Raw genomic sequence first — 10,398 nt, 5'->3', positions numbered from 1 at the left:
CTTTGACTGGTCATGAAATATTTTTGCTTAACTAAACTTTATGCCCTGAGTCTTACTAGGGTCTGCTTTGGAATTCCAAAATCCCTTTCTTCTCAAACTTTTGCCTCTGTCATAAGTTCAAATGTTCATTTGGAAAAGAAAATCTGAGCATGAATTTTTTTTTTCTTTTTCCTTTTTGCTGCTGTAACAACCTTCCCCAGGGGCAGTTGACATAGAATGGTCTCCCTGTTGGTCCAGGAAAGGTAGGCGTAAGGCAGTCCCCAGGCAAAACTCCCATGGGTGATCACTAATAGAGTATCCCTCCACAAAAGAGTTACTCATTGAGAATTATAAAACAGGAGGCACTCACGAGTGTTAGAGTGGACTGCAGCATGGAGAGGACAAGCTGAGTGCGGTCCATAGCCTAGATGCTAGGTATAAGGAACCATTTACTTTCTTCCCTGCTCAAGAGGCATTATCAGAATGCAAGTGATAGAAATCCTTGGAATACTCTGCCTGATAAGAATGCCTTTGTATACCACATGGGTGCCCCATGCTTATGTGACTGACCCCCATAGAAACTCCGGACAACAAGGCTTGGGTGGGCTTCCCTGGCTGGTAATATTTTGTGTGTAGGCAAATATCATTGCTGGGAGATGTTTCTCTTGTACGAGATGTGCAGCAAGGCCTTCCGCGACATCTACCACCTGAACTGACACAAGCTGTCGCACTCGGACGAGAAGCCCTACCAGTGCCCGGTGTGCCAACAGCGCTTCAAGCGCAAGGACCGCATGAGCTACCACGTGTGCTCACATGACGGCGCTGTACACAAGCCCTACAGCTGCTCCCACTGTGGCAAGAGCTTCTCCCGGCCGGATCACCTCAACAGTCACGTCAGACAAGTGCACTCAACGGAACGGCCCTTCAAATGTGAGAAATGTGAGGTAGCTTTCGCCACGAAGGATCGGCTGCAGGCGCACACAGTACGACGCGAGGAGAAGGTGCCATGTCACGTGTGTGGCAAGATGCCGAGCTCGGCTTATATTTCGGACCACATGAAGGTGCATAGCCAGGGCCCTCACCATGTCTGCGAGCTCTGCAACAAAGGCTTCACCACGGCAGCATACCTGCGCATTCACGCCGAAGGACCACGGGCTCCAGGCCCCGCGGGCTGACCGCATCCTGTGCAAGCTGTGCAGCGTGCACTGCAAGATCCCTGCCCAGCTGGCCGGCCACATGCAGACCCATCTCGGGGGGCCCGTCCCCCGTCCCAGGAGACGCCCCCAGCCACAGCCCACCTGCTGAGGGGGACCCCGTACCCACCAGGTACTGGTGAGGTTTGTTCAATGGCGGCGGCAGCAGCGGCAGCGGCAGTAGCAGCTCCTCCCACAGCTGTGAGCTCCCTCTCGGGGGCAGAGGGGGTGCCTGTCAGCTCTCAGCCACTTCCCTCCCAGCCCCGGTGAGCTCCAAGTTGGTTGGGGGGGAGAGGGGAGAATGGAGTAGAGTCCCTTGGTACAGGCTCCTCTCCCCCCTCTTTTCCCACCAACTCCTCACTACTTCCCCACCAACCAAGGAGCCTCCGGAAGGAAAGGAGGAAGAAATGTTTTAGGGGAATTCGCTAGGTTTTAACGATTTGTTTCTCCTGCTCCTCTCTTCTATCAGACCTGACTCCACACAAACCTGTCCCCTCGGTTGTGTTGAAGTCCCCTGGACAGTGGGCAGGGGTGGCAGAAGACAGGAGCAGCCGCTGCCCGTACCCGCTCTCCTCTCTGTAAGCCGGTGCCCTGTCCTCCCAGGGACTTGTGAGCCTCTTCTCTCAATGGTTCTCTTACTCTCCTTCCAATCCTCTCCCCCTGCTGTCTGCTGCCTCTCCCTGGGGAGTTGGTGCTTTCTTTTCCTTTTTCTTTTCTTTTTTCCAGGGGAAGGGAGGAGAGGAAGGAGGGAGATCAGAGCTTCTGTCCCAGAGAGGGAAAGCGGTGAGGTTTGAGAAGGGGCAGAAGCAGGGCCCGCAAAGGTTGTACCTTCATAAGGTGGTAGGGGGTTTGGGGTCAGGCCCTGAACGTCGTCCTACTTGAGAATCTGTCAGGGGGAAAAGGTCAGGGGAGCCATTTTAATTTTATTTTTGCAGATTTTGAATCTGAATGCCTTTCCATGTAATAAACCATGACCATGAATATAACAGCTCTTCTGAGTTTTGTGTGAGTCCTTCTAGTGAATCATTGAACCTGAGGGTGGCCTTGGGGACCCTCACCACAACTGAGAACCCTGCAAAGAGAGAGATGCCATCTCTTGCCACGTTTCAGAGTCTACCTGGTCCTTAAACATTTATACCAGCTGGCTCTAGGCTGGTCCTTCTTCATGTTCCCGCTTCTGGGAAGTTAAATTTTCCTTGTGATCTCTGAGGTGTCTGACTCCTGGACCACTGGCACAACTTCAGCACCCCTGTTTTTGAACCATTCCATTCTCTGGCCGCAGATGGCTCTGACTTCCTCAATGTCAATGACTCAGCTTCCATTCACTTCATCAATTCAGTCCTGTTGTCACCTACTATACCTTGTTCATCACTCGGGGTGACTCAACCTACAAAACTCATATGCTCAGAATCTAGCTCTGCAACCTTTTGGGCCATATCTTCATGGGCCTGAGGCTTACAGTCAGAGAAGTCCACAGTAATCTGACTTTTCTGAACTGTAGTTACTCTTCTGCAAAGTGAGAGAGTACTAAATGAGACCACACATGTAAAGCTGTTAGCATGATACCTGATGCATAAATACCAAGGGTTACAATGAGAGCTACTGTTACCAAGTCTGTGATGGTTGATTTTATCCGTCAACTCGACAGAACTATGGGATACCCACATATATGGCTAAACATTATCACTGAGTGTGTCTGTGAGGGAAGAGATTAGCATTTGAACTGGTAGGCTGAGTAAAGCAGATGGCCTCTCCCAATGTGGGGTGGGGGGTGGGCATTGCTCATCCTGTTGAGGGCCAAAATAGAACAAAAAGGCAGAGGAAGGTTGAATTCTCCCTCTCTTTCTGCCTGAGACATCAGTCTTCTGCACTTGGACGGGGACGTACATGATCAGTGCTCAGACCTTTGGACATGGACTGGAATTTACACCATTGGTTCTCCTGGGTCTTTGAAGACGGTTGATCATGGGACTTCTTAGCCACCATAATTGTGTGAGCCAGTTCTTTACAACAACTTCATAATAAATCACATATATACATGATTTATTATAAATGTTCTTAATTGTAATCATTCTTCTCTCTATCTCTATCTCTATCTATCTATAGCTATGTCTATTGATTCTGTTTCTCTGGGGAACCCTGATTTATGTCTAGTCAAAGCCTACAACTACAAAACCTTACACTGAAGTATGTGCTCTGATGTAACTGGCACTTGATTTTATAGGACCTCACTTGGCCTTGCCCTTCTCCCTTTCCTCAGCTAGATTTAGTCACCCATCCCTGCAAGGGCACGCTCATCCGTGCCCCCATCTCCTTCACCTCCTTGTCCTCCTTCCCCAGCTGTGCCTCCCTTCCATTCCTAATGCTGTGTCAATTCAGCTGCTTGTTTTCTCCTTCCCTGCCTTCCAATGCTAGAGAAAAATCACATAACCATGCTGAATTGGTTCCATTACAAATTTATGAGCGTCTCAGCCTCAGCTGTGCTGCCAGCCCTGCTCAGTCACCTTCCAATCATCTCTTGTTGACTTTCTCTCCCTGTCTCTTCAGTGGCTGCCCTGACCTCTCCTTGCTCCACCCAACCCACCATCACCCCTCCTCCCCCCTGCCCATTCCCAGCTGAGGCTCTGCAGAGAATATGGAGGTCATCAGAAGTGATTTATTTCATATATATTCCTTCTAAGTTTTTACTTCTAAATTTGTCTATATATTTACCTATCCTTACTTCCTTAATCATTATATCTGAAGTTTTTTTACTCTCACAACTTCATTGTCTCTTTCTTTCTCCCGGCTTTCCCCCGCTGTATACAATTATGTATTCATTTCCCCTTTCACATGCTTTTTCCTCATTTCTTTCTACTTTGCTTTCTTTTCAAGATTTTCCCTGTATGTTCCTCTCTTAGTCACTTGACCAGTGGTCCTTGACCTTTGCTGTCCACTGGAATCCTATGGGAGAGTTTTAAGAAAAATACCCAGTTTGTGGCTTATGCCTGTAATCCCAGCACTTTGGGAGGCTGAGGTGGGTGGATTACTTGAGGTCATGGGTTTGAGACCAGCCTGGCCAACATGGCAAAACCTTGTCTCTACTAAAAGTACAAAAATTAGCCTGGCATGGTTGTGTTTGCCTATAATCCCAGCTACTGGGGAGAAGGCTGAGGCAAGAGAATCACTTAAAACCCTGGAAGTGGAGGTTGCAGTGAGCTGAGATTGTGCCACTGCACTCCAGCCTGGGTGACACAGTGAGACTGTTGCAAAAAAAAAAAAAAAATCCCTATGGTTATTTCTTATTCCAGGACAATTAAACAAGGCTCTCTGGGCTTGCAACCCAGACATTTGCATTTTCAAAAGCTTCCCAGGTAACTCTAACATGCAGCCACGGCTGAGAGTCACTGTTCCCTCTCCTTGTATCCAAATCTCAGCCTATGACAATCCGTCTTCTTTTTGCTACCTCTACACTGAAACTGAACTTCCTAAGGTCACCAAAGATTTCCTCATTCCAAAATTCTATCACCACCTTCAGGCCTCAGGCTATTCAACATTTATGAAGCATGTGATTCTTAATGTACGTTTTCCCCTCTGGACTTCCAAGGCAATGTTCCCTCCCAGCTCTCTCCCCACTCAGATTTCTCTTTCATTGCCCCTTTTGGCTTTTTTTCCTCTCTTGGTATCTTTGTACTAACCCAATTTATTTCACTTTAGACAGTCTTCAGCAGCAATGCCATCCACTCCCATCCCTTTCTTCTTTTGCTTTCTCTGTTCCTTTTCTTTCAATGTGCTCACCATTCCTCCTGCTGTCACTAAATTAGCCAAACTACCAATACTTGGAGGCATCACTGACATTTTTCCTTCCTTCACATGTGCATCTGATCGGCTAATAAATATTCCATTGTCAATGCAATCACACTCTGCTTGAGAGCCTCTGCGAGGTCTCAGTTTGAAACAAGATGAAGTCCAAATCCTATATCCTGCTTGAGAAGACCATTCATAATTTGCTTCCAGTCTGCCTTTCTGGTCCCACTGCCAGCTACTCCTTGCCCCTCAGTTTCCTCATGCAGAAGCAAGCGATTCTCCTGCCTCAGCCTCCTGAGTAGCTAGGATTACAGGTGTGTGCCACCATGCCCAGCTACTTTTTGTATTTTTAGTGGAGACAGGGTTTCATCATGTTGATCAGGCTGGTCTCGAACTCCTGACCTCATGATCCACACACCTCCGCCTCCCAAACTGCTGAGATTACAGTTGTGAGCCCCTGTGTCCTGCCCATACTTTTAATCTTTGGTGGCTCTGTACTTGCTCTTTCCTGGACTCCCTTCCTACCCTCCTAACTCCCTGGTGACCTTCTACTCACCTTCAAGGTCCAAATAAAATGTCAGGTCTCTCTGGCACTCTTAATTCATTTATATTCTCGTAGAGCATAATAACAAACTCTAATTAAGCACTTGCTCAAGTGTCTTATGGGAACTGATTTATGTATTTCTGCCTTTGCTGCTTTTTGGTGAAGCCCTAGAGGGCAGGGGCCATGACTCATCCATCATTGTCTCTCTCATTCCCAACACAGGTCCTGGAACACTGCAGGAGGCCAGGGGACATGAGCTGAGTGGAACCAGCAGGGATGACATGCAAATGGTCCAGAGAGAATGGGACAGTAGGACTCAGGGACACAGTGGGACTTTGTGGCACAAGAGCAGGACGTGGCGTCTGTGTCAAGTGGAACAAGTACTAGAGCTGCTCACAAAATATTCCTTGCTTCTGGTGTTAAGGACAGAATGCTGAACTGGATAGAGCTGCATCTGACATCATTTATTACATATTATGGTTTTATGTCTGTGTGTGGGAAAGGAGCAGAATTGGATTATCTTTCTGCCTCAGGAAATAGTCATGTAGTAAGCAGTAATGGGATCAACGTGCACCAACTGAAATTCTCTACAATCCCTCAGGGCGGAGATCAGTGGAAAGAAGGCTCTCTCAGAGAAATGTGTGGTCTCATCCTTGGGGATAAAGAGAGCCCTGTTAAATCAGGGCAGAAGCTGACACAGAGCTGCCAGGGTGGGCTGTGTTCCCACGTGCCCTTCTGTGCCAATGATGCTGGAGATTCTCGCCTTGTATAAAGATGTGAGCAGTCTTTTCTTCTGGGCACAGAGTTATGCAAGGCTGCTTTCTTCTATTCATTCTACTTCCTTTACTCACTGGAATTTCTGTGTCCTGGATCCTTTGCCCACATCAGCATTATAGCAACTTACAGCCATATGATGTGGTAGATCCTTGGTGTTGATGATTTAACATTTTGAGTAATGCTTTATGCACCACATCCCAAAGACCCATGAAAGGTAGTCATCGGTTATCTTCCTAAGGCATGAATCTGTATGCATTGCTCTGCAATGAGAGGGATGCTCTTTGTCATAAAAAGACTTCAGAAAGGAAGTTGACTTTTAGTGCTAGTAGGGGAGCGAAGGGGTCTAAATGCAATGGTGAACTTGGGGATTTTAAAGACCTCTGACTGTATTCCTCAGAAAACCTGAGAGGCTTGTACAGTTGCTGGTTTGCCTGCGATCAGGCTGTGAGCATCCTGGGACCTCCCAGGTCTGTGCCATTTCAGTTCTGTGTCTCCTAAATCTATGTCTACTTGTTGGACAATGAGCTAGGGTTAAAGCACTAAACCAGGAGGCAGCAGAAATGGATTAGAAATGGGCTTGGGCTATAATCCCAAAAGATTTGGGTGGGGACACAGAATGCAGTAATTCTGTTGGTTGAAATCCTGAAAATCACAATCATGAAATATCAAAATCCAAAAAGGATGATTCTTGAAAATTTAATGAAAAACTTAATTAAAAGATATTTATTAGGCTGTTCACAGTGGTTCATGCTTGTAATACCTGCATTTTGGGAGGCCAAGGTGGGTGGATAATGAGGTTAGGAGTTTGAGACCAGCCTGCCAACATGGTGAAACCCTGTCTCTACTAAAAATATAAAAATTAGCCTGGCATGGTGGTGGGTGACTGTAATCCCAGCCACTCAGGAGGCTGAGGCAGGAGAATCACTTGAACTCAGGAGGCAGATGTTGCAGCGAGCTGACATCATGCCACTGGACTCCAGCCTGAATGACAACTGAATAAGACTCTGTCTTGGAAAAAAAAAGAGGATGTGTTTAAGAAACATAAAAACACAAGAAAACATTTCATAGACCACTTGGTACAACAAAATAGGCAATAACAACATTCGTATTTTTGCAAGCAAACACCCAGGCTTACCAACTATAGTCACATGGGTATAACACTTAACGAGCAGCAGATGAACAATATTCATAAAGAATCAGGTCACAAAGTGAAATGTATAGCTACATACTGCTATGGATGTTATTGTGTGCATTGAGTTTTATGCCTGTGGTCATCTGAAATACTGTGACAAACACACTAAGTCTTTCAGTGATGAGTCACCACCACCTATGCAGTCACCCAAAGAGCAAAGATCTTGAGTAATTTTACTTTTCACAAATAAAGATGCACACAGAGGACATCTCTTCATTTACTGAGGAAGTTTCAATGTTTTCAAATACATGCACAATGCCTACACACCGTGTCAATGTTGTGATGATGCACTTTGGTGGAGTCAAATTTCTGATGCTCCAGGCAGCAGAGGGAAAGTCTGTTCCAGCTCTCAGCTTGCTTTCTACATTTTTCTCTCTGGACCCCCAGCCAACTGCCTGGTGCCCACCAGCATCGAGGGCAGATCTTCCCCAACCTGTTCCACTCAGATTCACACACTACTCTCCTCTGGAAACACCCTTACAGACTAACTCAAAATAATGCTTTATCTGGTTTCTAGGTATTCCTTAATTCAGTCAAGTTGGCACCTAAAATCAGGTTCACAGATCCACCCCTTGTCAACTTGGCAGCCATATGCATCTCCTTAAACCATACTTAATTTGCAAAGAAAGACAATAGCAAGGTTAACAGTTCTACCTAATGTGATACAATTAACATAATGCAACTATCCTTCATACAACTGAAAACACACTAATTCCTTCTCCAGAATTTGGCTTTCAGGATTTAAACATTGGGAATTTTGTCTTTAGGGACTGTATTACTCTGTTTTCACACTGCTATAAAGATACTACCTGAGACTGGGTGATTTATAAAAGAAAAAAGTTTAATTGACTTACAGTTGTGTATGGCTGAGGAGGCCGCAGGAAACTTACAATCACGGCAGAAGGAGAAGCAGGCGCATCTTATACAGTGGCAGGTGAGAGAGAGCCTGTGAAAAAGGAACTGTCAATCACTTATAAAGCCATCAGATCTCGTGAGAACTCACTCACTATCGTGAGCACAGCATGAGGGAAACTGCCTCCATGATCCAATCAACTCCCACCAGTTTCCTCCCTCAACACGTGAGGATTATGGGGATTGCAATTCGAGATGAGATTTGGGTGGGGACACAGAGCCGAACCACATCACAGATTATGATTGGCACCAATTCAAATTCTAGCTCCACCATCAACTAGTTGCATTAACCCCTTCCTGACACCTCACACTAAAATTAACTCCAGATGGATTAAAGATCTAAACATAGGACCTAATACCATAAAAAACCCTAGAGGAAAACCTAGACAAAACCATTCAGGACATAGGCATAGGCAAGGACTTCATGGCTAAAACACCAAAAGCATTGGCAACAAAAGCCAAATAGACTAATGGGATCTAATTAAACTCCAGAGCTTCTTTACAGCAACAGAAACAATCATTAGTGTGAACCAGCAATCAACAGAATGGGAAAAAGTTTTTGCAATCTACCCATCTGACAAAGGGCTAATATCCAGAATCTACAAAGAACTAAAACAGATTTACAAGAAAAAAAAAAACAAACCCATTCAAAAGTGGGCAAAGGATATGAACAGACACTTTACAAAAGAAGACATATATGAGGCCAACAAACATATGAAAAAGTACTCATGATCACTGGTCATTAGAGAAATGCAAATCAAAACCACATTGAGATACCATCTCACACCAGTTAGAATGGTGATCATTAAAAAATCTGGAGACAACAGATGCTGGAGAGGATGTGGAGAAATAGGAACACTTTTGCACTGTTGGTGGGAGTGTAAATTAGTTCAACCATTGTGGAAGACAGTGTGGCGATTCCTCAAGGACCTAGAAATAGAAATATCATTTGACCCAGCAATCCCAAGAATTATAAATTGTTCTATTATAAAGACACATGCACACGTATGTTCACTGAGGCACTGTTTACAATAGCAAAGACCTGGAACCAACCCAAATGTCCATCATTGATAGACTGTATAAAGAAAATGTGGTACATATACACCATGGAATACTACACAGCCATAAAAAATGATGAGTTTGTGTCCTTCATAGGGACATGGATGAATCTGGAAACTATTATTCTCAGCAAACTGACACAAGAACAGAAAACCAAACACCACATGTTATCACTCATAGGCGGGTGTTGAACAATTAGAACACGTGGACACAGGGAGGGGAGCATCACACACTGTGGTCAGTATGGGGGGCTAGGGGAGGGACAGCGGGAGGTAGGGAGGGTGGGGAGGGATAATGAGGGGAGAAATACCACATATAGGTGATGGAGGGGGTGAAGGCAGCAAACCACCTTGACATGTATGTACCTATGCAACAATCCTACATGTTCTGCACATGTACCCCAGAACCTAAAGTACAACTAAAAAAAAAAAAGAGGAGAGCCTCATATCTACTTTCCAGTAACGATTTTGGTAAAAGTACCACTGGGGAGGACTGACAAATTTGGAACTGGAAACTGGGTCTGTGAAAGTGAAATACAAATTGGCTGGAAAACCCACCAGAAAAAGGAGCCAGGAACAAGAAACCAACCACAGATTAATCAGGGAAATGAAAACGAATGCAATACTTTGTATCTTTCAAATTGGGGAATATCTGTAATCTCACTGCTGGGACCATTATAAATCAGTATGGCCATTTGGGAAGGTGTTTTGGCAGTTTGTCAGTTCCACTCAGCACTGTGCCTCTCTCTCTGCATAGGATGGCTCTGCACTATATGAAGTGCCAAGAGCTGAGAAACAACCTCAGGAAGAGAGAGAGAGAGCCCTTGCTCAGATTTATTTATTCTTAGTTTGTCATATTACATACGTATTATATTTTGTTGTTTATTGGCTGCCTCACTTATTGAAACGTAAGTTCATTGGAATAAACTTTATTGGAATGTAAGAGAGGACAGGAAT

The 10,398-nt window shown here is 45.3% G+C and overlaps 1 pseudogene; it reads left to right on the top strand.

Moving 5' to 3' along the window:
* Positions 1-653: 653 nt before the first annotated feature.
* LOC105717735 (myc-associated zinc finger protein-like) lies at positions 654-1,284 on the top strand (annotated as a pseudogene).
* Positions 1,285-10,398: the final 9,114 nt, after the last annotated feature.

The sequence above is a fragment of the Aotus nancymaae genome, unplaced genomic scaffold (genome assembly GCF_030222135.1).
Source record: "Aotus nancymaae isolate 86718 unplaced genomic scaffold, 86718_ANA_hifiasm-v0.15.2.pri h1tg000018l, whole genome shotgun sequence".
NCBI classification, from domain to species: Eukaryota; Metazoa; Chordata; class Mammalia; order Primates; family Aotidae; genus Aotus; species Aotus nancymaae.
The sequence above is the reverse complement of the archived record's forward strand: the minus strand, read 5'-3'. Positions and strand labels throughout refer to the sequence as shown.